Source organism: Vulpes vulpes, unplaced genomic scaffold, assembly GCF_048418805.1.
Source record: "Vulpes vulpes isolate BD-2025 unplaced genomic scaffold, VulVul3 u000000702, whole genome shotgun sequence".
NCBI classification, from domain to species: Eukaryota; Metazoa; Chordata; class Mammalia; order Carnivora; family Canidae; genus Vulpes; species Vulpes vulpes.
The window spans coordinates 165,141-178,890 of record NW_027325804.1 but is presented as its reverse complement, the minus strand read 5'-3'; the positions used below and the strand labels follow the sequence as shown (position 1 = coordinate 178,890).

General features: G+C 34.7%; 1 long non-coding RNA gene across 1 annotated transcript in view; it reads left to right on the top strand.

The window, feature by feature from the left end:
* LOC140597469 (uncharacterized) overlaps nucleotides 1–12,560 on the top strand; it is a 181,496-nt gene extending 168,936 nt beyond the window's left edge. Inside the window, exon 3 of the long non-coding RNA XR_011999302.1 lies at nucleotides 12,481–12,560. This is a non-coding gene — a long non-coding RNA (uncharacterized lncRNA). The remainder of the gene's footprint in view (nucleotides 1–12,480) is intronic.
* The last annotated feature ends 1,190 nt before the right edge of the window (nucleotides 12,561–13,750 follow it).

The following is a 13,750-nucleotide window of genomic DNA, read 5'->3' as shown; positions in this document are numbered from 1 at the left end:
GTCTATAAGCTGCCTACAAGAAACTGACTTTAGATGTAAGGACACACACATACTGAAAGAGATGGTATGGACAGATACTTCACATAAAAAAAATAAAAAGAAAACTAGAGTATCTATTCTTTTATCAGGCAGGTTGGCTTTAAAATAAACTGTAATAGAAGACAGAAGGGTGTTACATAATGGTAAAGGGGTCAATCCAGCAAGAAGACATAACATATATAAATCTTTATGCACCCAGCATAGGAGTGCTTAAACATATGAAGCAAATATTAACACCTAAAGGGAGAAATAAATGGCAAAATTAGAATACAAGGGGATTTTAATAGTCCACTTACATCAATGAATAGGTCACCCAGATAGGAAGCCAATAAGGAAACATTGGCCTTAAATGACAAGTGAGATTAAATGAATTTAACAGATAATTTACAGAACATCCCGTCTAAAAGCAATAGAATTCACATTCTTTTCAAGTACACAGGATTATTTTCCAAGAGACATTGTATGTTAGGCCCCTGAATAAGTCTTAATAAATATAAGAGGATGAAATTATTTCAAGCGTCTTTTCCAACCACAGTGGTATAAAACTAGAAGTTAATTACATGAAGAAAACTGGAAAACTGACAAATGTGGAAGTTAAATAACATGCCACTAACTAAGTAATAGGTTAAAGAAGAAATAAAAAACACTTGGGACAAAAAATAGAAATGTAAAATACCAAAATTAATGATATGCAGCTAAACAGTTCTTTTTTCTTTTTTTCTTTTTTTTTTAGATTTTATTTATTCGTTCATGAAAGACACACACACAGAGAGGCAGAGACACAGGCAGAGGGAGAAACAGGCTCCATGCAGGACCCTGACGTGGGACTCAATCCTAGGTCTCCAGGATCACACCCTGGGCTGAAGGTGGCGCTAAACCCCTGAGCCACCCAGGCTGTCCTAAAACAGTTCTAATAGGGAAAATTATAGCAATAAATGCCTACTTGAAGGAACAAGTCTCAAATAACCCGAAATTACATCTGAAGGACCTACCAAAAAGGAACAAAACCCAAAATTAGAAGAAATAAATAGTAAACATTAGAGCATAAGTGCATAAGTAAACACAACAGAAACTAAAAAGAAAATCAGAAAAAAATCAATGAAACTTAGAGTTGGTTCTTTGACAATATAAAAAAAATTGGCAGATCTTTCACTAGACTCAATAAAAAAAGAGAGTGAAGACTCAAATGGAATCAGAAATGAAAGAGGAGATGTTACAATCGATAACACAGAAATAGAGAATCATAAGAGGCTACTTTCATTAATTATATGCTAACAAACTAGACAAGCTAGAAGTAACAGATAAATTCCTAGAAACATAGGAATTTCTATGGCTGAATCATGATGAAATAGGAAATCTGAACTGACTGATAATTAGAAAGGAGATTGAATCCGTAATCAAAAGTCTCTCAACACAAAAGATTAGGAGCAGAAGGCTTCAGCGGTAAATTTTACCAAGCATTCAAAATTTAATACCAATCTTTCTGAAGAAGAAGAAGAAGAAGAAGAAGAAGAAGAAGAAGAAGAAGAAGAAAGAAGAAAGAAGAAAGAAGAAAGAAGAAGAAGAAGAAGAAGAAGAAGAAGAAGAAAGAAGAAAGCAGAAGCAGTAGAGGGAGAAACTCTTCCAAACTTATTTAATGAGGCCAGTATTACCATGATACCAAAACCAGATGAGGATGCCATAAAAAAAAAGAAAATTATAGGCCAAGATCCCTGACATATATAGGTACAAAAATTCTCATTAAAATATTAATAAACCAAATTCAGCAATACATTAAATGATCATACACGATGATCAAGTCGGATTTATTCCAAGAATGCAAGGATGTTTTGACATTCACAGCAGTTCATGTGATATACCACATTAACAAAATAAAGAACAAAAGTCATATAATCTCAAAAAATGCTAAAAAGCCTTGACAAAATTCAACATACATTTGTCATAAAAACTCAAAAAGCAGGTATAGAGGGAATGTACCTCTACATAATAAAGGTCACAAATAACAAACTCACAGCTAAAGTTATATTCAGTGAAGAAAAGTGGATTTTTTTTTTTCAGAAACAAGACAAGGATCCCCATTCTTGCCACTTTTATTCAGCATTATATTGGAAATCCTTAGGCAAGGAAAATATATCAAAATCATCCAAATTGGAAAGGAAGAAGTAAAACTGTGACTATTTGTAGATGACATGGTATTATAGGTAAAAACCCTAAAAGAATCCATCAAAAACCTGTTTGAACTAATAAATGAATTCAGTTAAGGTGCAAGATAGAAAGTCAATAAATCAATTTTACTTCTATACACTAGTAATTAACTAGCAGAAAGAGAAATTAAAACAACTCCATTTATAATTGCATTAAAAAGAATAAATAAATATTTAGCTCAAGAGGTGAAAAACCTGTATGTTGAAGTATACAAAACATTGATGAATGATATTGAAGATGATACAAATAAATGCTCAGAGATTAGAAGAACTAATTTTGTTAAAATGTCCATATTACCCAAAGGAATCTATGGATTCGAGGTAATTCTTATCAAAATCCCAATGGCATTTGTCACAGAAATAGAACAAACAATCCTAAAATTTGAATGGATCCATAAGAGACCCTGAATAGACAAAACAATATTGAGAAAGAAGAGCAAAAATGGAAGCATCACTCTCCCTGAATTCAAATTTTATTACAAAACAGAGTAGTATTGGCATAAAAACTGACATCTAAATCAATGGAATAGAATAGATAGCTCCTAATATAAACATGCAATTAATGTATGACAAAGGAGCCAAGAATAAGCAATGAGGAAAGGATAGTCTCTTAATAAATTGTGTTGGGAAAATTGGACAGTCACATGCAAAAGAATGAACTTACACCATACACAAAAATTAACTCAAAATGAATTAAGGAGTTGAACATAAAACCTGAAACCATAAAACTAGAAAAAAATATAAGTGGTAAGCTCCTTGATATAGTTCTTGGTGATAATTTTTTAACATGATAGGAAAAGCAACAAAAACAGAAGTAAACAAGTGAGACTTCACCCAGCTAAAACTCTTCTACACAGTAAGGCAACCACCAAGAAAATGAGACAGCCTATTAAAGAACAGGAAATATTTACAAATTATATATCTGATAAGAGGCTTGTATCCAAAATATATAAAGAACTCCTATAATTCAATCACAAAAATGAAGCATCTGCTTAAAAAATGGACAGATCTGGGGCACCTGGGTGGTTCAGTCAATTAAGTGTCTCCCTTTGGCTCTGGTTATGATCCCAAGTCCTGGGATGGAGCCCCATGGTGGGTTCCCTGCTCAGCACGTAGTGTGCTTCTCCATCTCCCTCTGCCCCTCCCCCTTTATTCTCTCTCTCTCTCTCTCAAATAAATAAAATCTTTTTTTAAAAAAGACAATAAATAACAAATATTGGCAAGGATGCAAAGGAAAAGAGAACCTTCATGCACTGTTAGAAGGAATGTACATTCGTGCAGCCACTGTGGAAAACAGTATGGAGATCCCTCAAAATTTTAAAATAGAATTATCCTATATTCTAGCATTCTACTTCTGGCTATTTATCCAAAGAAAACAAAAGCACTAATTTTAAAAGATATTGCACCTCTCTGTTCATTGCAACATTATTTACAATTGTTAAAATATGGAAACAGCCTAAGTATTTATGAATAGATGGATGGCTAAAGATATAGATGTAGATATAGAAGTTGGAAATAGTTCAGATTTAGCTCCAGACCATTACAATAAAGTGAATATTGGAAAAAGGAAGTCAAATGAAATTTTTGGTTTCCCAGTGAATATAAAAGTTATGTTTACACTATAATGTAGTCTATTAAGCATGCAATAGCATTATGTCTAAAAACAACAGTGTATACACCTTAATTAAAAAATACTTAATGGCTAAAAATGCTATTATCTGAGCTTTCCACAAGCTATAATCACTGATCGTAGATCACCATAATACATTTAATAATAATGAAAGAATTAGAGATATTATGAGAATTAACAAAATATGGAACAAGGACATGAAGCGAATTAATGCCATTGGGAAAATGGGGCCAATCGACTTGCTTGATGCAGGGTAGCCAACGCCTTCAATTTATTAAAAAATGCAATATCTGCAAAGTGCAATAAAGTGAAATATAATAAAATGAGATATGCCTGTACAGTGGAATATTATCCAGCCATTAAAAAGAATGAAATATTGCCATTGGCAATGCAAATGGACTTCAAGGGCATAATGCTAAGTGAAATAAGTCAGACAGAAAAAGACAAATATAGTATGATATTTCTTATATGTGGAATCTAAATGAAAAAATAGTCTCATAGACACAGATTTGTGGTTGTCAGAAACAGGGGTCAGAGGGTAGGAAAAATGGGTGAACTGTTTTGCTCTTTTGTATGTTTAGTTTAAAAAATTGATTTTTTTAAAAAGGAAAAAATAGATTTATATTTTACTGTTCTGAATGTTGGGATGTCAAGATCAAAGCACTGGCAGACTTGTTGTCCTAGGAGGGCCCAATTTTGGTTCATAGATGGTGTCTTCTTGCTATGTCCTGACATGGTGGAAGGGGCAAAGAACCCTGTGGAGTATCTCTTTCTAGAGTACTAATCCTATTCAGAGGGGTTATCCACTTTGATGACCTAAGTATCTCCCAAAAACTCCACCTCCTAATTCAATTACATTGGTCCTTAGGTTTCAACATACAAATTTTGGGTGGACTTAAACATTCAGACCATAGCATTGAGCTTTATGAAAATTTTGATGCCTTAGTGTTCAAAGTATTTGGTTATAATATGTGAATTTGCATAATATTGGCTGTCATGATTGACTCCACATCGGAACATCCTGTCAAAGTGCAAATTTTTCCTTCAAGTGGCATTATATAGGGCATAGTGAGATTGCAAACCGTTAGCAAACAATACATGATTATTTAGCCAACTGAAATAATTGATTCTCAACTATACTCTCAACCATGAGGCCTTTAACCAAAGGACAAGGTACTGCTAAGACAGTACAAAGAATACTATTTTCTATAAAAAGATATTTGTGTGTACCTGAGGCTTTCTGTGAGTTCTATCTTAATAAAATACTAAGGTAGCTTAGTCAATATTTTGAGATGACAATTCAGGCTTTAAATGCTTTTGTTTTTATTATCTTACCTTGGTTTATGGGACCGTTACTCCAGTTAGATCTATGAGATCAAGGTTTAGTTGCAGAAGCAATTAATTTTGTTAGTCTTAAAGGAGCAGATATCAGATCAGTGGCTATTGCTTAATTGGTAATACTCTTTTTGAGTACTTATTTAATTGAATTTAATACTGTTTTGAGTACTTATTTTCTAGGATACATTCTATGTGGTCATGCATATACTTTAATTCCTCTGAATCAGTGATTCTCCATATAATTTGATGTTTTCCTTATTAAATGTCTTATATTGCATCTTAGTCAATTGACCAAACTTCCTTAAACTTGGAAATCTATTTCTATTGTTGTCACTAGACTCATTTTGATATTGGAAATCTATTTCTATTGTTGTCACTAGACTCATTTTGATATTGGGAGAAAGTTTCATGAAGAGACTCTCTAAGCTATTATCAAGTCTTATTTCTATATTTAGCTGTTCTTGAACTTATAGAACTCTAATTATATCATACTAATATGATCTATGTAGTCATCACTATTTATCCATTTTTCTCATCTGATGACTCAATAGATGAATTAAGTGATAAAGATCATGCAGTTCTAAGCAATACATTTGTAATACAGTTCTGAAATCAGTTGTGAATTAATTCTATTTTTTTATTCTAGAAAAGTCTTTGCAGTGGAATGAAGTGCAATTTTGATTGCACAGCATTGTTTTTTTCTTCAAGGGAAATTGGAAATTTCCTTCAGAAGGACTATCTAAGAGAAGGAAAATGTTGAAGACTGAAGGAGTGTTAGCAGCACACTGAAGTGTTAGAGAAAGATACAAGGACGAGACAGATCTAAGGATATTATTACAGATTTGCTGTTGGACTTGAAAAAAGAAAAAGAAGCCAATAATGGTACAAAAATGTTTAGGCTGAGCAAACAAATGGATGAAATTGTCATCAACTAAGATGGGAAAGAATGTAAGGGGAACCAATTCAACATGTTACATTTGAGATGTTGCCTAGATTTTCAAGTAGATGTCCAGAGGAAGCCATTGAATAGTTAAGTCTGGAGTTGAAAAGTCTGGGACTCATGGACACAGAGATGTACTTACTGCTCCAAGACTGGGTAGATCACCGAGGGATTAAGTTTGCAAACAAAATAGAAATAAGAAAAAAGCCCTGGGTCAATCCAACATTAAGAATGTATATTTATGCTATGCATCTTTGTGCATATAGCTCACCATTTCATGTTCATTACTTCTTTTCAAGGAATGTCTTGTGCTTCTTCTTCAGTTGTCAGAGTCCCATCATTTTTGAAAATTGATCTCTTTCTTTCACCCTCCTAACAAGCTGGCACTATTGCCTCCTTACTTTTCAGTTTCATTACTGTCTTGTCACAAATACATCCAGCAGTTAAGAGTGAACATTTGGTTTTTCTCCATCTCTATGTGTGTTAGTTTTGTTCTTACTGCTAAGTTTTAACAGCTTAGATGGGTATTTGGTAAGGCTGAGTAGAAAAGGATCATTGGTATAATCATCCAATAAAATTATTTTATAAAAAGCAGTCAAAATTAGCAAAGGAAAATTATGTTTATCTCCCTGATTTTTCACTTAGAAGAATTAGAATTATTCTATTAAAGTAAGAATACACCTCTGCCTCCTCAGGATGGGAAAACAATTTGTGATACCCCCATAAGTCTGCCCTTGGTGTTTGTAAAGGCTCCATTAACTGAGAACTGTCATCCAGTTGGAAGATCAAAAGTAAAGGAGCAAATTCATATAACTTTAATGCTAAGATTGGAAGTAGGTAGTGTGTTTGCATAATGGTTATACCAAAAATACCAAGGTGAATAAATCTGGAGTTTCAATGTGTAGTGGTTATAGTCAAGTTAAAAATGGAATTTGGAAGCATTTACTTCTTTGAGCATTAAAGGGACTGTTGTTCCTAGCAGTCATAATAAATCCCCTCTCTTGTCCCAAGGGACATGAGGACAAGGTTAGAGGGGAGAGCATATGAAGTATTATACTGTTTTATTCTAGTAAGTAAATATAGGTTCCTTCATGTCTGGCATGTTAAATATTCAAAGTCAAAGAAGAAAAATAGAACTTTTAAAGATTTTATGTTCTGTGGTTTAAAGCTACCACTTTTTACAACTTCAGACTTAAAAAGTTAATTTTTAAGAATATATATATATGCTTATTTTAGGAATAATTATACATCTGCTTAAAATAAACCATATGCACATAAACACATGATAACTAAGCTTGTTGCCATAGTAAATATGGTGAAAATGATGGTTGCTTTTTAGAAACAGTTGATATTCCTCTAATAGACGATAAAAAAACAAATTCCCACCCCCAAATTTTTAGAAGTATATCATTAAATTGAAGATTATGTCATGAGTAAAATAAAATGTACTACTAATGACAGTTATTTAAAATTCTAATAGAAAATGTCTATTTAAAAAAAAAGAAAATGTCTATTTTGTTGGAATTATTTAAAAAATTGCTATAAATACAAATATAATAGTTCTGATATATATTAAGCATTTTTTTTCTAATTTGAGAATTACTTTTTAGACAATCACTAAACCTAGATAAAATAAGTTGAGGTTGCATCTTGTTATGCTAATTTTATCTTACATACAAGCTTTGAAATTTATTTTTAAACTATCAGTATATGTAAAAATGTCTTACTAATTTTTTGTTTATCGACCATCAATATTAGACATTAGAGCATTTCATATAATAGTAAACTACAATAAAGTTATTTTTATTCACTTAAAATAATTCTTGGTACCATATAATGTGATTACTGAGTCAAAAGATAAACATCATTCAAACACATATTTTCTATACTTTCAAGTAATTTTTTTATGAATTTATTTATTTATTCATGAGAGACATGAATAAATGGAGAGCGAGAGAGAAAGAGAGAGAGAGGGCCAGAGACACAGGCAGAAGGAGAAGCAGGCTTCTTGCAAGGAGCCTGATGCGGAACTCGATTCCAGGACCCCATAATCACGCTCTGAGCCAAAGGCAGATGCTCAACTTAATGAGCCACCCAAGCATCCCTCAAGTAATTCTTTAATTAAAATTTTGTGGGGGGATCCCTGGGTGGCGCAGCGGTTTGGCGCCTGCCTTTGGCCCAGGGCGCGATCCTGGAGACCCAGGATCGAATCCCACGTCGGGCTCCCGGTGCATGGAGCCTGCTTCTCCCTCTGCCTGTGTCTCTGCCTCTCTCTCTCTCTCTGACTGTCATAAATAAATAAAAAAAAAAATTAAAAAAAATTTTTGTGGGTTTTTTGTTTGGTTGGTTGTTTTTAGAGAGAGAACATGGGGGAGGGGTGGCAGAGAGAGAGAGAGAGAGAGAGAGAGAATATTAAGCAGACTCTATGTCCTGTGCCAAGCGTCTGACTGTGCCGAGAGTCTGACTCGGGGCTCAGTTTCACAACCCTGAAGTCATGACCTCAGCCTAAATCAAAAGGTGGATGCCTTAGTCTGAGCCACCCAAGTGTCCTTTAAAAATGTGTTTTGTTTTTTTTTTAAGATTTTATTTATTTATTCATGAGAGACACAGAGAGAGAGAGAGAGAAAGAGAGAGAGAGAGAGAGAGGGGAACAGACATGGGCAGAGGGAGAAGCAGGCTCCATGCAGGGAGCCTGACATGGGACTCGGTCTGGGGTATCCAGGATCACACCCTGGGCTGAAGGCAGCGCTAAACTGCTGAGCCACTGGGCTGCCCTAAAAATGTGTGTTTAATTGAAGAATTGCTTAGTATTACATTTTAAGAATGGATATATGATTCGCCTACTTTTTTTTTTTTTATACAGGAAAGCAGTGGCTTTTCTGTTCTCAAAATTTAGAATATTCTTAGCCAACTATTAAGGACTAAATGTTTGTGTCTAATGCAAAATCCATATGTTGAAATCCCAGTCCACAATCTGATTGTATTTAGGAGATGGAGTCTTTGGGAAATTATTAGGACATGAGCATGGAGCCCTCACAAATAAGTGCCTTTATAAGAGGAAAACAGAGAGCTTGCTTTCCCTCTTTCTTGTTCTCTGCCCTGTTGAAGACACAACTAGAACTTAGCTAATTGCAAACAGGCACTGCATCTGGCATTGGTGCCTTAATCTTGGATTTCCTAGTCTCCAGGACTGTGAGAAATAAATTTCTCTTATTTATTTATTTTTTTTATTTTTTTTAATTTTTATTTATTTATGATAGTCATGGAGAGAGAGGAAGGCAGAGACACAGGCAGAGGGAGAAGCAGGCTCCATGCACCGGGAGCCCGATGTGGGATTCGATCCCGGGTCTCCAGGATCGCGCCCTGGGCCAAAGGCAGGCGCCAAACCACTGCGCCACCCAGGGATCCCAAATTTCTCTTATTTAAACCATCCTTTTTTGGGTATTCTGTTATAGCAGCCTGAACCAACTAAGACAACAACATAATAGAATTTTCATTTATATAGATCAAGAGGGTGGAAAAAAGTTTGTTCTTCCTTCTGGAATATCTTGAACATGGGCTTATAAAAGAGAATATTATTTTTTATTATTTGCAACCATACCACATAAAACCTATCCCTTTTAAGTTATACTCAATTTAAACATTATTTAAACTTCTAATCAGGAATATGAGATTGGGCTTTTCCTTATATAAAGTGGAAATTTGCACTTGAGGTACATTGGATTGATAAATCTTTATAATTAAGAGATAAAAATTATAGGGTTATGTGTGTGTGTTCTCCAGATTACTTAGATATAGCAATAGTTTTTAACCCTAATATATCTTAGAACCACCTGGTGGTCTTACAAAAAATATTACTTTTGCTGACAAAAAAGTAAGTTAAAGGGGGAGAAGTGAAGACTGAGAATTGGTATAATTTACTAGAACTCCAAAAGATTTCATTGTGCAGTGAGGGTTAAGAACCGCCTGCCTAAGAACAGGTAGATAATGGGACAGCATTTTTTTTTTTAGTAAATCTTGCTTCTGGTGAGAGAGAGAGAGAGAGAGAGAGAGAGAGAAAATAGTTAGTATTAGTTGAGGAAAGCTATTTTCTTTCCTTTGGTAAAAACATATTTGTTCTTTTTCCTAGGAAGGAAACAAATGTTGAGACTGAGGGAAATCATTTGGGACTAAAATGTATTTTGGGCCATTTCCCTTTCTGTCTATCTGGGTGAAACCTTGTGACCTATCATTTTCAATATTTCTTGGTAACCTTGAGGTACTTTAACAAAGGGTTGCCACACTTGTTTTATATACTCTCCATTTCCAGTATGAGCAAATTTAGATTCATTTTTCAAGTTTTTTTGCTGTAGCCAGAAAAATAAGAAAGCTTAGGCATCTACAATAAATCGTGTTTGTCTTTGCAGGGAGTACTAACAAGTTTGTTTAAGGTATTATAAGAGTTGTTGGGGGATCCCTGGGTGGCGCAGCGGTTTGGCGCCTGCCTTTGGCCCAGGGCGCGATCCTGGAGACCCGGGATCGAATCCCACATCAGGCTCCCGGTGCATGGAGCCTGCTTCTCCCTCTGCCTGTGTCTCTGCCTCTCTCTCTCTCTCTGTATGACTATCATAAATAAATAAAAATTTAAAAAAAAAGAGTTGTTGGGCCATTTTATTTTATGTATAATTTGAGGCAGTGTAATGCCAGGACAAAAGTGCACAATCAGAAATATGTAATTTTTACATGCGTCAGAGTGAGAATGCATTTTTATAAAAGTGCTCCACATTTATTACTTTATGCATTTGATTTGGCAAAATTCATTGCTATTTTCATGTACAATGCAATGCTAGTTTCAAATTTGTATATATTGAGTTTGAAAGGGTAGAAATGTGCTTGATGGATCTGTCAATAAACACCATTAGTACCAACTGTATATTTGATAATAATATATTATTAAAACAATGTCCCCATCACATTTTAACGAATCCATCATGCTTCCAGATGGTGAACATGAGATTCTGTTTTAACTTAATATCATCTTAGTTTTGGTGAGATGATGTGTATAAATTGTAGCCTTAAGAATAACTGGAGCAAACAGAGCTGTCATTTCTCCTTTTCTAAGGAAGGAAGGAAAGGAAAAAAGGACAACTGGAATTCTCTAGGATCTGCTCCTCAAACATATTTGAAGAAAGAGAGCAGAACAATGAAGTAGGTAGGCTGTGGCAGACATGGAGATGCACTTCCTAAATTGTCTTCTCAGGTAGGGTGAGTTGGCTTGTTTTCTGTATGCATATGCAAGGGATACTCATCAGACACCCTCTAAACCCTCTGCCTCCTTCCATATTGACCCTGGCAGGGTCTTAAGCTACAGCTAATGAGGGAGAGAAGGAAGGAGTTGACTTGGGAAAGAGAGGGAGGAATGATAATGATTGATTTTGAATTGCTAAAATCCTTAATTATGGGAGGGGCAAGATGCCAGATCCTGTCCTTTGAGGTTACATGGATACAATTCTGAGTTTCAATGTCATTTTGTGGATAAGGAGAAGTTTTACCATTGAATATGATGGAGATGCTGAAGACCAAAATGAAGTTGTGTTTGCAACCTAAAGAGTCTCACAAACTTTCATGTAAAAGGCTACTAAAATAAGTTAGGTATCTGAGGAATTTTTATCTCATTAAAAAGGAAGAAACACTCCACACTGATTACATTTTAAAAGGATGGTGGGAAAGAAAAATGTGTATGTGCCTTGATTAGGTCATGAGACAATTCAATATATTCGTCATTTATATTATGTCATGTATAAGCTTTATATAATGTATGAATATACGATATCTTTTAATAATTGTAAAGTATATAAATATCAATATCATGGAAACACCATGAGGGCTCAGGCTTCTTATATTTCCATTGAATGCTATAATACCAACTGTAGAAGCCTGAGCCCTCATGTTGATTCCGTGATATTGATATTTATATAATACTTTAAAATTATCAAAAGATAACATGTTCAGTTTCTTACAGTTGCTTTGAATGCCATAATACTATTATCAAAAATATTATTTTTATTTATTAAATTATATGCTATAACATGTATAATCCTAATGTTTTTATTGGGTTATATTGTTTTCTTTCTTAACATATATTTCTTTTCTTAATGATCTAAACTTTGTTGCCAGTGTGTAGGTCTGCAACTCAATTTACTTTTTAGACCAAACCCATTGCTCTTCTGCTTACATTTATAAATTATTTTTTGCCATATTGTATGTTTGTTCCAAACTATATAGTGCATTATAATGCTTTACTGTTCTCTATTTGAACAACGTAGTTATTTATTTGTTTTTTATTTAAGTAGGCTCCACAGTCAGCATGAAGCCTAATGAGGTGCTTGAACTCATGACCCTGAGATTGAGACCTGGGCTGAGATCAGAAGTTGGATGGTCAACCAACTGAGCCACCCAAGTGCCCCTCAACAATGTAGTTTTAAATACTGAATTTTATCGCAAGACTTTTGAATGTTTTGGATGTGTCTTGTAATTTGTTGCTGTCATCTGTATCAGATGATGTTGTTTTAAAAAAAGATCTAGTCAATCTCCCTTGAGTTCACAGTGCAGCTACGGAAAGCTTACAACCTCTCATATCAAGCACTTTTGCTTCTTTCCTCTGGCTTTACTATCTAAAGGCTTGCTTGAGAATTTTGGGGATTCACTTAGCCCTCATGTACAGGATCATACTAGGGATTTCATGTTCCTCAACCAATGAGAGACAAGAGTTGACAGACATAACTCCTAGCCTCTCTATTCCATACAATTCTGATAGGAGCTGCTCAAAGAATTCCCAGCAGGATTGAGTCCAGTTACTCACACTGATCACTTTTTCATTGGAACTCTATTGGCTGGTCTCTCCTTACTTTGTCAATTCTCTATTATTACTTGTACTTTCTAGTATCACCTCCCAAATGAAGTACCTGCCTTCCAGTGCCTGGATGTGCTTTCCAGGGAATCCAAATCAGGACAAGATCTTTTTCCATTTTTGTGTCACTGGCTCGTTTTCCTTCAGAATTAGCCTTAAGTAACATAGTACGCTGAATAATCGTCTCTCAAAGATGTTCACATCATAATTCATGGAATATGTGAATATGTTACCTTACGTGGTAAAAGGGACACATGATTAAGTTAAGGTTTTTAAAATGAGATTGTCCTGAATTATCCAGGTGGTTCCCATGTTATCACAAAGATACTTACAGTGAAGAAGAATCAGAGAAGAGTAAGAGAAGAGAGACTGGAAATAGAAGACACAGTAGAAAAGATTGTATATTTCTGGTTTTGAAGATGGAAGAAGGACCACAAAACAAGGAATGTAGGGTGACATCTGGAAATTGAAAAGGCAAGGAAACACTTTTTCATAGATCCTCCAAAGGAATGTAGCCCTGTAGACTGCATTCTTAGACTTCAGATCTCCAGAAGTATATGGCACTTAATTTGTGTTTTACGTTGTAGTATTTGTGATAATAAGTTACAGCAACAATAGGAAACTAATACAAATGTCTCTACTTAAAAAGTTTTTCGGGGGATCCCTGGGTGGCGCAGCGGTTTGGCACCTGTCTTTGGCCCAGGGCGGAT